Source organism: Pseudophryne corroboree, chromosome 11 (genome assembly GCF_028390025.1).
Source record: "Pseudophryne corroboree isolate aPseCor3 chromosome 11, aPseCor3.hap2, whole genome shotgun sequence".
NCBI lineage: Eukaryota > Metazoa > Chordata > Amphibia > Anura > Myobatrachidae > Pseudophryne > Pseudophryne corroboree.
In genome coordinates, this window is record NC_086454.1 from 57,827,877 (window position 1) to 57,844,569 (window position 16,693).

Consider the following 16,693-nt stretch of genomic DNA (forward strand, 5'->3'; position numbering starts at 1 on the left):
ATATACTATAATAAATAGGTTCACAGAGAAAGTAATTATATGCAGAGCTTAATTGAATTTAAAGGTTGACATTATTCAGTGTCCAGTTCATAAAATTTTAATAACATGTCAATTCCTGCCCTACTTAAAGGTGGTGATCTCTAACACTAGATTCCCCATATCTGGCTGCATATGAAATTACTGTACTAAAATAGTACATTTAATTTTTATTTTATTTTAGTTAAAATAAAAAGAAATACAAATATTTACTAACAATCAGTTTTGTAAATGACAGGATCTGTCATAAATTGAAGTTGGTATAGAGGTCACAACCACTGGATTTACTACAAGTAGATACAAGTAGCTAAAGCCTTCTAAGCTAAACCCACTGTTGATGGATCCAAAAAAGACACACTTCCATAATGTTGCATGGATTCCTAAAATCTGAGTGATCTATTATTATTAAAGGCATCTTGTCCTGCCACAAATAGTAGCCATTACTGCTGCTTGCAGTCTGGTGTTGTGGTTGCAAAATCATGGGGACAAAAAGCATTGGGTCCTCCAAAAATTCATACAACCAGCAAAGACCTTTATTATAGTCGAAATACTGTCTGGTATCCTTACGTAACAATCAGTAGCTCCCATGAATAGCTCAGAAGTGAAGAAATTCAAGGTCAGGACATAGCAAAAGGATTTAAGTAAGGGCCTAAACCTGATTTAGTCTACACCAGAACGACTCGCTGAAGTTTTAGTGTTCCTTTTCTATTTACTCTGTCTGGGACATTCTGATAACTAGTGTTTTATGGCAGTTATAGCTAATCTGTAAATTTGACTACATTTTTAACAACAACAACTAATCAAGAAATAAAATGAAAAACAAAAGATTCTTGCTGGAAGAATTCCTGTGCTGAACTGTCTTATTAAACCCTGCCTGGAAGCATTATCATCAACAACAATAACAACAACAAAAATTCTCATACATTCAGTGTAACAGACTCAGTCCCAGCTGGCTCATGAGGAGTACTTTTTGCCAACCTGTTTCTGGATTCAGTGTGCAAGTGTAAAGAGGCAGGACATAACTGTGTTATCACCTATACAGCAGACTGCCTGGATTCCCAATAGAACTGTAAAACTGGACATCACATATTATTGTGAAACATAATCCCTCTTGTTATGTGTTTGTGCTTATCAGAGAATAATATCTGTAGCCTGATGTTTTGTACAGAATGCATATGACGATGTATATATATGAATGTATTGGTTATTGTGTTATAGTTTGTAAAACAATGTTCCCCCATGTGACTGCTCAGATAACGTGTGTGTTTGCTGTTGGAGATACGGCCAGTCTCAGATGTCAGCCCATACACCCCCCCTCATTCTTCCCCACATAATGGATTCCAGGCCACATAATCAAATTAAGTAAGGTTAATTTAGTTAACATCTAGTGTGGCCCAGGGGACATGCCTGGACATGTGAAAGTAGGTCTGATCTGAAACTGTTCTGCAGTCAGCCCCTTAATGTAACTCACCCAATACAGAGCCAGGGGTGTTGCCTCATGGTAGGAAAGACAGAGGTTTGATAATAGAAAAAAGGCGCTATTGAGAGAGTGCACTGGAGTTCCTGGCCTGAGAGGAAGGATGTGTTTGGCTTCTGAAAGCTACTGGTAAGATAGTGATTCCAGTGTGCTGAGGCCTAGAAGCATTTTTGTGATCCGTTGGTTTCAAAAGGCTACTGGACGTGCACTGAGGGAGAGATCTGCACAGAAAGTCAGAGAGTGGATGTACCTCTGAAGTGCAGACATTGACTAGGCATTGCGGTGCCATCAGTGGTGAGAATCCGTGGTGCAGGACGCTGTGTGAGCTGGTATTCTAGACCAGGGGACACAGAACCACGGCCAGTGTGTAACATCAGGAGATCGCAGGCATCTGTAATCCTAAACTACTTTGGGGACTTAGTAAGTAAGATACCATCCTGGCTTGCAATTGTTAATGTTATTGTGTACTGTGTGTGTATATTTACAATAAAGGGCATTTGCCACTTTACTAAACTGTTTACCTGAGTGATCAGAGAATCCGTATCTTCACAAATGGTGGCAGCAGTGGGATCACTCAGTCCCGGTTTACCCTGGGTAAGGTTGCGAGAGGTGTCGGTGGAGTACACCTAAGAGCCTTGTAAACAGTTTGGCACACAGTAGCCAGGTATCTTGCTGAAAAATTGTTGGTACATTTGGAAAGTCAGCAGTATGGAGGCAGAAACAGAGGTATACAAAAACCTCAATAAGAGATTTCTGCATATGGTCTGTCGAGCGCGCGGTATTAAGGTGACCGCAACAGAGGTAAAGGAATCCCTAATTGCGAAATTGGTTCTATGTGCTCAAGAACACCCTGATAATGAAGAAGAGGACTCTGAGGAGTCGGACGATGAGGAACAAGTGACGGAATGGTTGAGAACTTCAGCCGTGACATTCGATGCCAGTAACCGCAGGGAGAGTGGAGGATCGGAGGTGGGATCCTGATGGTTAGTACAACCCCATTTGAAAGCTTTTGGAGAGGGGAAGGTTGGAGAAACATTTGAAAGGACACCGGAGGCATTACAGGTCCGTCTAGAAGCGCTGGGAGATGGCGCGACACCCGATGATCGGATGCGGGTAATAAAGGAGGTGCTGGGATTGCCAGACAACAGTCCTACAGTGTCCAAAACTCTACAGACTCCACTGTCCTATCAGGATGTGCCCCAGGAAATGGGCAAGCAACGCAACCTGGTGTCTGAAGTTTCGCATGGAGAAGATTTGCCAAGCCAGTGACTGGGTCAGAGGAGGGAGAGCTTGAGCAGTTGGCTGATGAAATCCACTCTGTGGTGGCATGAACAGACCAGGGAGCAAGGTGTGTTGGATCACTCCAGGAGGCAGTTACCCCCAGAAAGGCATGCATGGAGTCTGGACCATACCGTGCGGGTAAGTGCAGTGAATGCTACCTTGTGCTATCCTATGCAAGGAATATCTGAGGAACAGCTGAGTTATAGCATTCCTTTACAAAGGACTAACCAGTCAGCTCAGGTGCCTGTGGTGGGAGGGCTCAATGCCCCACACACAGAGGACAAGACCCCGAGTCATGATCTGCTTGATACAGCAATATACCAGGGAGAAGTGCAACTTTCAAGATATCCATTTTCATAGATGGAAGATGAGGAGCTGGTGAATGAATGCCAGTACCAAGAAGATGTTGGTGTCAAGGGTACCAAGGAGCTGATAAGGGCCAAGGACTCACCGCTGCAGGTGAGGTCTAGTCTGCAAGTGGCACCTGAACCAGCTGTCCAGTTTGCTATGCTAGGGGAGGCCCAGCAATTATCAATTGAGGGTGTAGAAGACATTTCAGACCCAAGGGAGGGGGTAGAGGCTTTTGAAGGGAGAGCACGTGGAGAAGAATTACAGATACTCACTGCTCCCCTGCAGCCAAATTCAGACCAGTGGTTAAGTGCAGAAGAAGAGCCCCAGCCACTGATTATCCCTGCTAGGTTCCCTGATGCAAGCCCGGTGATGCAGATTGTGCTACCCTGTGATACCTCAGAAGTAGAGGGAGTAACGTCACTCAAAATGAGGGCGGGGAAGGCAAGCTACTGTCCAGATGCACCAGAGGTGATGGAGGTGAAGTTCCCAGGGAACATAGTGTTGGGGAGGGAGAGTGAGGACCCCAGAGACCAGATCTTGTTGATACAGGTCACTCTCCACTCTGATGCACCAAAGATAAAGGAAGTGGTGTCATCCAAAAAGAAGGGTGGGGAGGGAAGCACCTCTGAAGATAGGGGTTACCCATCACCAATCAGGCTGTTTAAACCCAGTGCCTGGGATACTGGAGGGGGTCTTAAAAACTGTGAACTGCTGAGACCAGACCCTCCACCGCCAGATGGAAACGTAAGCCCACACTTGTTTGACCCAGGCGGTCCAGATGTGATGTCTGCCCATCCCAAATGGGTTACTGTTGTCACTGAATCGCAGCAGCTAGAAAAAGTAGGGGAGGTATGTAATGGACTCAGCCCCAGCTGGCTTATGAGGAGTATTTTTTGCCAGCCTGTTTGACATTAAGTATAATCAGTTATACAAAGTGTACACTATGTTTTCTCGGTACATCTGCATCAGAGACTTTTTATATTTTACATTGAGCAAAGATGACATATTAGACTGACGGTCACATGACTTCCCCCTACATCCCGCAGCCTCACAATACTGATGGTCGGTATGCCGACCAACAGGGACTTTTCCCACTCGTGAGTGTCCATAACACCCATAGAGTGGGAATAGAACCCGTGGCATCTGCAGGTCCCTTCCTAATATAAACTTAACCCTTATTTTTTTTGTGGCCTAAACCTAACCGTCCTCCGCCAGCCTAAACCTAACCCTTCCCGACATACTTACATTTGGAATTACGGCGTCGGCATTCTGACAGCTGTCGGGATTCTGGTCCAGGCATTCTGTCTGCCAGGTTCCCGAATGCAGGGATGCCAACTACTTCCCATACACACAGCTGGGTGTGACTAATGAGTTGTGTGAAGGTACAGAATGAAGGTTTGTTAGAACCAGTGGGTGATGCTTCAGATGCCAGTTAGTGGCCGGATGACAGAGAGGGCCGGTATGTGATTAGCTAGTGGATTTTTTGTGAAGCAAACCTTTTACAATTTACACTTTTTAATAATCTTGCCAGTATATCATCTGATTGATAGGCTACAGCCGCTTGGGGGTTGAGATGAGGACCGTTTCACAAATCACCTCCAATTTGTGAGAGTGCTGAGACCAATGACTCCACCTTCCGACACAGATTTACTTGCCTCAACAGTGGAGATATGGCGGCTATTCCCTTAGGGTTACTTAGATGGCTGATGTTCATGCAGATCACAGAAGACAGCAGGAGGCATCTATTTACACAACATCAGGGTCGGACTAGCCCACTGAGGTACAGGGGAAACCACCGGTGGGCCCCACTGCCTGGGGGCCCTCCTCCTCCTCTAGTGATAAGGTTCCAGACTGTGTTCTTGAATTATACATTATACATATGTTACCTTATACTGCACAGGACTATGATGTATTCTCTACAGTGCATTGCCAATATTTATTTGGTACATTATCATGTACGCACTAGCAGTATTTATATATTTGTCAAGTGGCCCAGCCCATGCACTCACTAATGGTTAGGCAATCCAAGGTAGCAGCTGGCCACACCCCCTCCAGAGACTGACCACACCCCTAAACATGGGCCCCTACCACTGCATTCCCCGGTGGGCCCTTCATGCCCCAGTCCAACACTGCACAACATGCCTCCTGTGGTATTTGCTATGTACAAAGATACAGTGGTGGTGACAATAGCACCGAGCACTAAATAAGCCCCTTGTGTCTATTATGAGGGTAAGTTTTGAAGGACAACAAAATTAAAAGGAAAACATTCCAAAATGTTATTTTCATCACATAAAAATATACATTATTGAGATGTATTTTTATTGGTATACATAATAGTAGTAGAAATTACTATAAGTGTTTTAAAGTGCAAAATGCCCATATAAAAAGATATAAACAAAAGCAAAATGCCATTTCAGTTGCGACATACGAACACTGTTATTGGTGTAATATCTGTCAACAATTCAATAAGTGTTGTCCTGGCTATATCTTATGCAGAATGATGCTTACAGTATATACTGTATACTGCTTAAGTATACAGTATTTAGTATTTACATAGATTGGATATCAATGTTTCTTACTCCCCACCGAATGTTACCATGCTCCAAACATAAATCTTTGTAATGCAAACTGTTTTGCCATTTACAATATGTCACCCATGAAATAATAACCACATTGTGTTACTGGCCTGAGATTTATAGCACCAGCTGTTTTATAAACTATGAAATAATTCAATGATTTTTCATACACGATGGATTCAGACAAAACTGGCGCTGATTTCAGTGGTAGTCAGTAATCAGAATGATATGACACTTACTGAATGTTTGTTTTTTGTATCAATAATAAGCATTTCTAGTAAACGTGAATGATGGATTTCATTTTGTAGAAACTGATAGAAAGTAGATAAGCACAGAATGTATATTTGTCTCTCTCCATCTGTGTTATCTGATAGCTAAATAGAATGATCATAATACATGTCTATGCAATCCAGCCATTATCACATCCAGGCATGTCAGTCATCTTGTCCATCATCCATATTACTTGTACATCTTGTCCATCATCCATATTAGTTGTACTATTGTATTATCCCGCGTAGAAAGTGACAGCTGCACATTAAACAGTAATAAATATTAATCAACAAGTGAAATCCTAGGAGACAGTGCGGTCGATTCAATTCGGCAATTTAAGAATAGCGCCGGGAATTAGCTCCCGACGCTATTCAATTCAGCTGCTAGTTACCCGCAATTGTCGGGAATTCTTCTCTCATCCCCGGGGGGTGAGAGAAGAAAACCGACAAAAGTGCTGCCGCGCGGCCGGCGCAAGGCTGATTCTGTCAGGAATCAGCATCGCCGCGGGTAGTTAAGTCGGAGAATGCCCGTTCTCCCGACAAAACTACCTGTTGAGTCGGCGAGAACGGGCTTTCGCCGACTTAACTTTAGCTGAATTGAATAGCGTCGGGAGCTAATTCCCGGCGCTATTCTTAAATTGCCGATATGAATAGACCCCAGTGAGTATATCACAGATGTTGGGGTTCTGATATACACTAGGCATCAGGGCTGCACGTTGGAATATTTTTTACACTTGTCACTAAAATGGTAAGTAGGGCTGGTAAACAGGGTCGGACTGGCCCACAGGGGTACAGGGGAAACCACGGATAGGCCCCACTGCCTGGGGGGCCCTCCTCCTCTAGGGATTAGGTTCTAGACTGTGCACTTGAATTATATATTATACATATGTTACCATAGTTTATTTTCTTCAGTACATTGCTGTCATTAATCTGGCACATTATCATGCATGCACTAGCATTAATTACTATATAAATTATCAAGGAGTCCAGACCAGATACTTTCTAATGCGCCTTGAGTCCTATTAGAGAAAGAGCACTATATATATAATATTATTATAAAAATGGTTAGCCAAACCTCTGTGGTGGCTGGCCATACACCCTTTGGAGGCTGGCCACACCTCTAAGCATGGCCCCTACCACTGCATGGCCCTGGTGGGCCCTTCATGCTCCAGTCCAACTTTGCTGGTAAAGATAGGTGTCCTGAAGCTTAAGGGCCATTTTGTAAAAAAAAAAGAAGTTTTTATTAAAAATACAAAGGGACCTATTTAAAACAATCTGCATTTTTTATGTATTTTTTCCTAAATTTGCTAAGTGAAAATTAATATTTTATCTGGAATTTAACATTTTTCTCTTGTAGGTAGATGGGGGGAGGGGAGGAAATGGGGCTCTGATAAGAGCCCATCCCTGTGAAGAGCTGGAAAAATAAGTGATCTGCTTCCAGGTTTGGCAGTGGCACTTGTACCATACATGTGCAGCTGTTGCCTGGCGCATGGGCGTAGCTACCATAGGTGCAGGGGATGTGACTGCTATGGGGCCCGAGTTGTCTCTGGGGCCCGAGCCTTTCCCTGCACCTAGTTGCTGAGCCCCGGTGCTGGCATCTTTGACCTGTGCAAGTGTGCGGCAGCCACACCTGCTCATCCGGCCACCAGCTCCGCCTCTCCTGAGTACTAACTAATGCTGGGAGGAGGCATGGCTGAGTCTGCAGGAACATCCCTGGACCACAACCACGCCTCCTCCCAGCGTTTGTGAGTAGACAAGAGATCGAGCCGGGTCGGCCGGGAGAACAAATGAGGTGACAGTGCAGCCCCACTGGTGAGTGCTGCGGGGAAGGTTTTTTTTTAAGGAATTCCCAGGGGAAGGGGGGGTGGACACAGACACGCGTGGCAGCAGCGGTCGGGGGCGGTTCTATGCCATGGCAAGGAATTATGCTATAGGGCCCCGTCAGGCATAGCTACGCTCCTGGCCTGGCGCATGTACTGTATCAGTGGCAGCAAGCAGAAAAGGATTTTAAAGATACCTTTATAGTAAACTGTATGATATGCAATATGTTACTGCCCACTGTGTCCTGTGTGCGGGGTTGCTGGCTGTGTTGGCAGTGCAGGGGTGCCAGTGGTGTCCTCTGTGAGGATATGCTGGCTGTGTTGACGGTGTGGGGCAGCTGCTGGTGTCCTCTGTGTGTGGGTGCCGGCTGTGTCTGCAGTGCAGGGGTGCCGGCTATGACCTGTGTGTGGAGGCGCCGGCCGTGTCGCCAGTGCAGGGGTGCTAATGATGTCCTCTGTGTGGGAGTGCTGGCTGTGTCAGCAGTGCAAGTTTTCTGGTGGTGTCCTCAGTGCAGGGGTGCAGGCAGTTTTGTCAGTGCAGGTGGTGCAGGCAGTGCGGGGGTGCCAGTGGTGTGCATGTTGGCAGTGCAGATGACAGTGTCGTGTCGGCAGTGCGTGCGGTGGTGTCATTACTGCAGTGGGGGCCACCGTCTTGCCCCATTGAAGTCTATAGGGATGCACTGAATGGCTGAGAGCCGTCTCAGCCAATCAGCGGTTAGCCCATTGAATTTAATGAGATTGGTGCCCAAGGTAAAAAAACCTCAAGATCCGACGGCAGGATCCTGAGACCTCAATTTGTGATCCAGGGCAGGTAGGTAGATCCAAGCGGTTTCTGGTATTGCCTTGGGTCCCTTATGTTTAGGTGGATCCGGTTCTCAGAGAACTGGACCCGCTCATCTCTATTCTGAATGTTTTTCTATAGTACATGCTGCTGTCATGTTGGAGCTGTTGTATCTCTAAGATATACAGAGATTATGTCATAGGAATAAATATAACGTTTTAATGCTTTAGGTGCAAAATGCTTACTTCTCAATCTATTTCAATAAAACGTTAGTGAATTGGAACTTAAATTAATGAAGCACTCAACTTATCATCATGCATAAGGTCACATATGTTAGGAGAGGACCAATTTACCAATATTGGTTGTGCCTCATGGAAAATACAAAATGTGCTCCAAAAAAAGCACTTCATGCAGAGCTGCCCACAAATGCGTGATGAGACCAGCTTGGACGCCCTGCAAAATGTGCTTCCTTACTTAAGCAAACATAATAGATGCCCCATTCTCATACATAGTCATAAGCAGAATGAGAATTTAGGTGAATAGCTCATTAATTTCTATTCCTTCATTAAGGCCCATAGGTTCAGTGCATTTAATCTATGGATCAAATAGACCTCTTGAGTGCAGAACTTTTAGTAAAACTCATTAATAGGGTTTCCAGACAGGGTCAGTCTAGCCCAAAGGGGTACGGGGGTGGGGGTCGGGGGGGGGGAGGGGCACAAGAATAATGCAAGAATGATAAATGTTTACCAGATTACATTGTAGAATAAAGACAACATCAGCCATATGAAGTTAGTTTAAGTTTGTTATTTACTATATTGTACTTTAAATTGGAGACATTGGATAGGTCTATTTTTAATGCAATATAGTAACAAAAGGTTTTCATAGCTCAGAAAAATGTAATACCACTAGAGATGAGCGGGTTCGGTTCCCTGAGAACCGAATTTCCCCGAACTTCACTACCCGAGCCAGGATCCGAGCCCGGCTCGGATTTTCCCACCTGACTCAGAAACCAGAACGAGACAAAACATCTTCATCCCGCTGTCGGATTCTCGCAGCTTTTGGACTCCATATAAGGAGACACGCATCGGCGCCATTTTCACTTCAGTCCTGGAGAGTAACAAAATTTAGGAGTGATTAACACCCCAGCTCCTGGCGCAAATATAATTAAATATGTAGTTAATTTATTCAGTACACCAGCTGCACACACTAAAGGATTGGCAATATCCTCAGGGAAACACAAGAAAAAAGATAAAACTAGTGTTTTGCGCTTGGTGCACTGATTATCTAGATTTTGATAAATGGATAGGCAAATAGATAGCACTATTTAATTGTGTGTCTGTTTTACTTCAATTAACACACATGGAACTTGCTTTCATAAAAACCAACTAGAATATTTTAATAGCATTACACATACATAAATCATGTATACCAATATTGGATATATTAAAAATCAATAAACTATAACACACTGAAAGAATGCGCTTAAATTGTCTAAAACACAGATTATATTATAGTGTCCATAAGTAGTAACAAGTGGACGGCAACAATGTATCATGTGAGTGCTACACAAGCATGCCTCATCAATTTACAGCAGCTGCTGGAGCCTACTGATTTGTATCTAATGTCTCTAATCCTCTTGCTACTGGCGTCCCAGTGCAGAGGAATATTACTAGCAATATATTTACCCGAACAGCGGGATTCTCCACATATAGCGTATATTACCAAGAGGATATCCTTAAGGCGTGCAGCCACAGCGTCCGCCACTGACCTGAGTGCAATCACTGGTGCCTACAATCTGTGCTTGGTGCCGACGGTCATCCCTGTGGAGGTAACCATAGTACAGATACTTGCTGATCGGAACAGCGGCCACGTAAGCGCCCACCCGCTTTGCCAGGACAGAGACTTCTCCTGTACCACGGATAGTGCTAGCGGCAAGACGCTGTGGCTTTACGTCTTAGGATTTCTCCCTGCAAAATTGAACCATTACCTGAATCAACACGCTGATTGTTGACACCTGAAGGATCCTTATCCGCCTGCCAGGACAGAGATCCTCACTGCACCAAGAACAGTGCAAGTGGCGGACGCTGTGGCTGCACGCCTTAAGGATATCCTCTTGGTAATATACGCTATATGTGGAGAATCCCGCTGTTCGGGTAAATATATTGCTAGTAATATTCCTCTGCACTGGGACCGTCCACTTGTTACTACTTATGGACACTATTAAATAATCTGTGTTTTAGACAATTTAAGCGCATTCTTTCAGTGTGTTATAGTTTATTGATTTTTAATATATCCAATATTGGTATACATGATTTATGTATGTGTAATGCTATTAAAATATTCTAGTTGGTTTTTATGAAAGCAAGTTCCATGTGTGTTAATTGAAGTAAAACAGACACACAATTAAATAGTGCTATCTATTTGCCTATCCATTTATCAAAATCTAGATAATCAGTGCACCAAGCGCAAAACACTAGTTTTATCTTTTAGTCCTGGAGAGTGTAGCGATGTGTAGGATGTGTCTGTGTGGGAGGTAAAGTGGGGTGGTGATTACATTGCTGTCTTGTGCTGCTCAGTCCAGTGTAGTGTGTCTTTTGTTGCAAGAGTCTAGTCACAGTGGTGGTGTCCTCTGCTGCCATATGTCCAGTGTAGCTGTATAAGTCTAGTGCAGTGGTGCTGTGTTGTCCTGCATCAGTACAGTGGTAGTGTCTTGTGCTGTATCAGTCCAGTCACAGTGGTGGTGTTCTCTGCTGCCATATGTCCAGTGCTGCTGTATAAGTCCAGTCCAGTGGTGCTGTGTTGTCCTGCATCAGTCCAGTTGTGGTGTCTTGTGCTGTATCAGTCCAGTCACAGTGGTGGTGTCCTCGGCTGCCATATGTCCAGTGCTGCTGTATAAATCCAGTCCAGTGGTGCTGTTTTGTGGTGCATCAATCCAGTGGTGGTGGCTTGTGCTGAATCAGTCCAGTCACAGTGGTGGTGACCTCTGCTGCCATATGTCCAGTGCTGTTGTGTATATCCAGTACATGCAGTGGTGCTGTGTTGTCCTGTATCAGTCCAGTGGTGGTATCTCTGTGCTGCTGTAAAAGTCAAGTGGTAGTGCCGTATACGTCCAGTAATACTGCCATATAAATCAAGTGGTACTGGCATATAAATCCAGTCCAGTGATACTGCCATATAAGTCCAGTGATACTGCCATATATGTTCAGTGGTACTGCCATATAAATCCAGTGATACTGCCGTATAAGTCCAGTGTTACTGTTATAAAATTCCAGTGATACTGCCGTATATGTCAAGTGGTACTGGCGTATATATCCAGTGGTAATGACGTATAAATACAGATCAGTGATACTGCCATATATGTCCAGTGATACTGACGTATACGTCCAGTGGTACTGCCGTGTATGTCCAGTTGCACTGCCGTATAAGTCCAGTGAAACTGCCTTATAAGTCCAGTGGTACTGCCATATAATTCCAGTGATACTGCTGTATAATTCCAGTGATACTGCCGTGTAATTCCAGTGGTACTGGCGTATAAATCCAGTGATACTGCCATGTAAATCCAGCCCAGTGGTACTGCCGTATAAATCCAGTGGTAATAGCATATAATTCCCGTGATACTGCCGTATAATTCCAGTGATACAGAGTATAATTCCAGTGGTACTGGCGTATAAATCCAGTGATACTGCCATATAAATCCAGTCCAGTGGTATTGTCATATAAATCCAGTGGTACTGCCATATAACTCCAGTGATACTGCCGTATAATTCTAATGGTACTGGCGTATAAATCCAGAAATACTGCCGTATAATTCCAGTGGTACTGGCGTATAAATCCAGTGGTACTGCCATATAATTCCAGTAGTACTGGCGTATAAGTCCAGTGATACTGCCGTATAAATCCAGTCCAGTGGTACTGCCATAGGATTCCAGTTATACTGTGTATTAGTCTAGTGATACTGCCGTATAATTCCAGTGGTACTGCCATTTAATTCCAGTGGTACTGGCATATAAATCCAGTGATACCGGCATATAAATCCAGTACATTGTTACTGCCGTAAAAGTCCAGTGGTACTGCCGTATAATTAAAGTGATACTGCCGTATAAGTCCAGTGATACTGTCAAATAATTCCAGTGGTACTGGCATATAAGTCCAGTGGTACTGCCGTATAATTTCAGTGATACTGCCGTATAATTCCAGTGATACTGCCGTATAATTTCAGTGGTACTGGCGTATAAGTCTAGTGATACTGCCGTATAAATCCAGTCCAGTGGTACTGCCATATAAGTCCAGTGGTACTGATGTATAATTCTAGTTATACTGCCGTATAAATTCAGTGATACAGATGTATTATTCCAGTGGTACTGCTGTATAATTCCAGTGGTACTGGCATATAAATCCAGTGGTACTGCCAAATAATTCCAGTGATACTGCCTTATAATTCCAGTGATACTGCCGTATAAATCCAGTGGTACTGTTGTATAACTCCAGTGATACTGCCGTATAATTCCAGTGATACTGCCGTATAATGCCGTATAATTCCAGTGGTACTGGTAAATGGTCTGAGGAGAAACATCAATTTGCCAATATGCCATTTACGACATGGAGTGGCAAGGAACGGGCCTATGTTCATGACTAGTGGTTCAACTTCACATGATGATGGAAGCCATCATCCTCCAGCTAGAAAAATGATAAGAGTTAAACTGGAAAAAGCACAGTAAAGAACTGTGCATTCTAAGATAGTATCGCAAATCTCCAAGGAGAGTACAAGTGTGTCGGCGGTTGCGATGCCTGACCTTCCCAACACTGGACGGGAAGAGATGGCTCCTTCCACTATTTGAACGCCCTCTGCAAGTGCTGGAAGTAGCACCCACAGTCCAGTTTCTAATATTCAAATTGAAGATGTCACTGTTGAAGTACACCAGGATGAGGATATGAGTGTTGTTGGTGCTGAGGAGGAACTTGACGATGAGGACTCTGATGGTGATGTGGTTTGTTTAAATCATGCACCGGGGGAGACAGTAGTTGTTCTTGGTATGAATAAGCCCATTGTGATGCCTGGCCAAAATACAAAAAAAGACACCTCTACGGTGTGGAATTATTTCTCCACAAATACGGTCAACGGGTGTCAAGCTGTGTGTTGCCTTTGTCAATCCGTAATAAGTAGGGGTAAGGACATTAACAACCTAGGAACATCCACTCTTATATGTCACCTGCTGCACATTCATCAGAAGTCATTGTCAAGTTCAGAAACTTTGGGAAATAGCGCAAGCAGTCCACTGATACCTTCTTCCTCTTGTACCCAAGCTTCTGCAAGCCACACCACCAACTCCCTCAATGTCAACTACCACCTCAGTCAGGAACGTCAGTAGTCCTGCAGGCCATGTCACTGGCAAGACTGAGGAGTCCTCTCCTAACCTGGATTCCTCTGGAAGGATCCTTGAGTGGTATGCCTGCTGTTGCTGCTGCCGCTGCTGTGGTTGCTGCTGGCAGTCAATCATCATCACAGAGAGGAAGTCAGAAGACCACTTGTACTACTTCAACTAAGCAATTGACTGTCCAACAGTACTTTGCGAGGAAGATGAAATATGCCAGCAGTCATCCTGTTGCAAAGTGGATAAATCAGGCATTGACAGCCGTGTTGGTGTTAGACTTGCGTCTGGTATCCGCCATTAGTTCAGTGGGACTTAGAGAATTGATGGAGGTAGTGTGTCCCTGGTACCAAATTCCATCTAGATTCCACTTCACTAGGCAGGCGATATCGAAAATGTACAGAGGTGCCAGAAAAAATGTCCTCAGTGTCCTAAAAAATGCAGTTGTACCCACTGTCCACTTAACCATGGACATGTGGACAAGTGGAACAGAGCAAACTAAGGACTATATGGCTGTAACAGCCCACTGGGTAGATGTATTGCCTCCCGCAGCACCAACAGCAGCAGCACCAGTAGCAGCATCTCGCAAACGCCAACTTGTTCCTAGGCAGGCTAAGCTATGTATCACAGCTTTACATAAGAGGTACACCGCTAACAACCTCTTACGGAAACTGAGGAACATCATCGCACAATGGCTTACCCCACTTAGATTCCCCTGGAGATTTGTGATATCGGACAATGCCACCAATATTGTACGTGTATTACCACTGGGCAAATTCCAGCACGTCCCATGTTTTGCACATGCAATTAATTTGGTGGTGCAGAATTTTTTCAAAAATGACAGGGGCATGCAGGAGATGCTGTTGGTGGGCCAAAAAATTGCAGGCCACTTTTGACATTAAGCCACTGCGTGCCGAAGACTGGAGCGCCAGCAAACACTCCTGAACCTGCCCTGCCATCACCTGAAGCAAGAGGTGGTAACGAGGTGGAATTCAACACTCTATATGCTTCAGAGGATGGAGGAGCAGCAAAAGGCTGTTCAAGCCTATATATCTGCCTATGATATAGGCAAAGGAGGGGGAATGCACCTGACTCAAGCACAGTGGAGAATGATTTCCATCTTGTGCAAGGTTCTCCAGCCCTTCGAACTTGCCACACGTGAAGTCATTTCAGACACTGCCAGCTTGAGTTTGGTCATTCCCCTCATCAGTCTTTTGCAGAAGCAGCTGGAGAAATTGAAGGAGGAGCTAAGATGGAGCAAAGTATGTGGGATTTGTGGATGGAGCCCTTCATTCGCTTTGCAAGGATTCAAGGGTGGTCAGTCTGTTGAAATAAAAGCACTACATTTTGGCCACCGTACTCGGTCCTAGGTTTAAAGCCTACGTTGTATCTCTCTTTCCAGCAGACACAAGTCTGCAGAGGTTCAAAGAACTGCTGGTGTGAAAATTGTCAACTCAAGCGGAACATGACCCGTCAACAGGTCCTCCTTCATTTTCTCCAGCATCTAAGGCTGCGAGGAAAAGGATAAGATTTCCTAGCCCACCCACTGGTAGTGATGCAGAGCAGTCAGGAGCGAGTGCTGACATCTGGTCTGGACTGAAGGACCTGCCAATGATTACTGACATGTCTACTGTCACTGCATATGATTCTGTAACCATTGAAAGAATAGTGGACGATTATATGAGTGACAGCATCCAAGTAGGCATGTCAGACAGTCCGTATGTATACTGGCAGGAAAAAGAGGCAATTTGGATGCCCTTGCACAAACTCACTTTATTTTACCTAAGTTGCACCCCCTCTAGTGTGTACTCTGAAAGAGTGTTTAGTGCAGCTGGTAACCTTGTCAGTGATCGGCGTCGGAGGTTACTTCCACAAAATGTGGAGAAGATGATGTTCATCAAAATGAATTATAAATTCCTCCAGGAAGACCTTGAACAGCAATTGCCTCTAGAATGTACAGAGGGACCTGTGATGGTGGATTCCAGTGGGGACAAATTAATACTCTGTGAGGATGAGGATGTACACACTGAGAGGGGGGAGGAATCGGAGGATGAGGATGAGGTCGATATCTTGCCTCCGAGCCAGTTTGTGCAAGGAGAGATTGATTGCTTCTTTTTTGGTGGGGGCCCAAACAAACCAGTCATTTCAGCCACAGTCATGTGGCAGATCCTGTCGCTGAAATGATTGGTTTGTTAAAGTGTGCATGTCCTGTTTTTACAACATAAGGGTGGGTGGGAGGGCCTAAGGACAATTCCATCTTGAACCTCTTTTTCTTCTATGCATCATGTGCTGTTTGGGGACTAGTTTTTTTTTTAAGTGCCATCCTGTCTGACACTGCTGCACAAGTCCAGGGGTACTACCGTATAAGTCCAGGGGTACTGCCACATAAGTCCAGTCCAGTGGTGCTGTCTCGTGCTGCATCAGTCCAGTGGTGGTGTCTTGTGCTGCCATAAGTCCAGTGGTGGTGTCATGTGCTGTATATTATTTACTCCAAATAAAAGGGTTATGTACATTACTTAGATTATTATCCAAATCATTTTTACAGGGTTTGCCCTGTGTGGTGTAGGGGTACGCTCACCTGTGCTGCATATTATTATAATAGCTCCAAATAAAAGGGTTATTATTATCCAAATTAATTTTACAGGCTTTGCCGTGTGTGGTTTAGGAGTACGCTCTCCTGTGCCACCAATATTGTGCGTGTATTACATCTGGGCAAATTCCAGCACATCCCAT

The 16,693-nt window shown here is 44.5% G+C and overlaps 1 protein-coding gene across 2 annotated transcripts in view; it reads right to left on the bottom strand.

Moving 5' to 3' along the window:
* Positions 1 to 16,693, bottom strand: part of LUZP2 (leucine zipper protein 2) — a 1,124,237-nt gene that overhangs the window by 16,589 nt on the left and 1,090,955 nt on the right. The window lies entirely within an intron of this gene.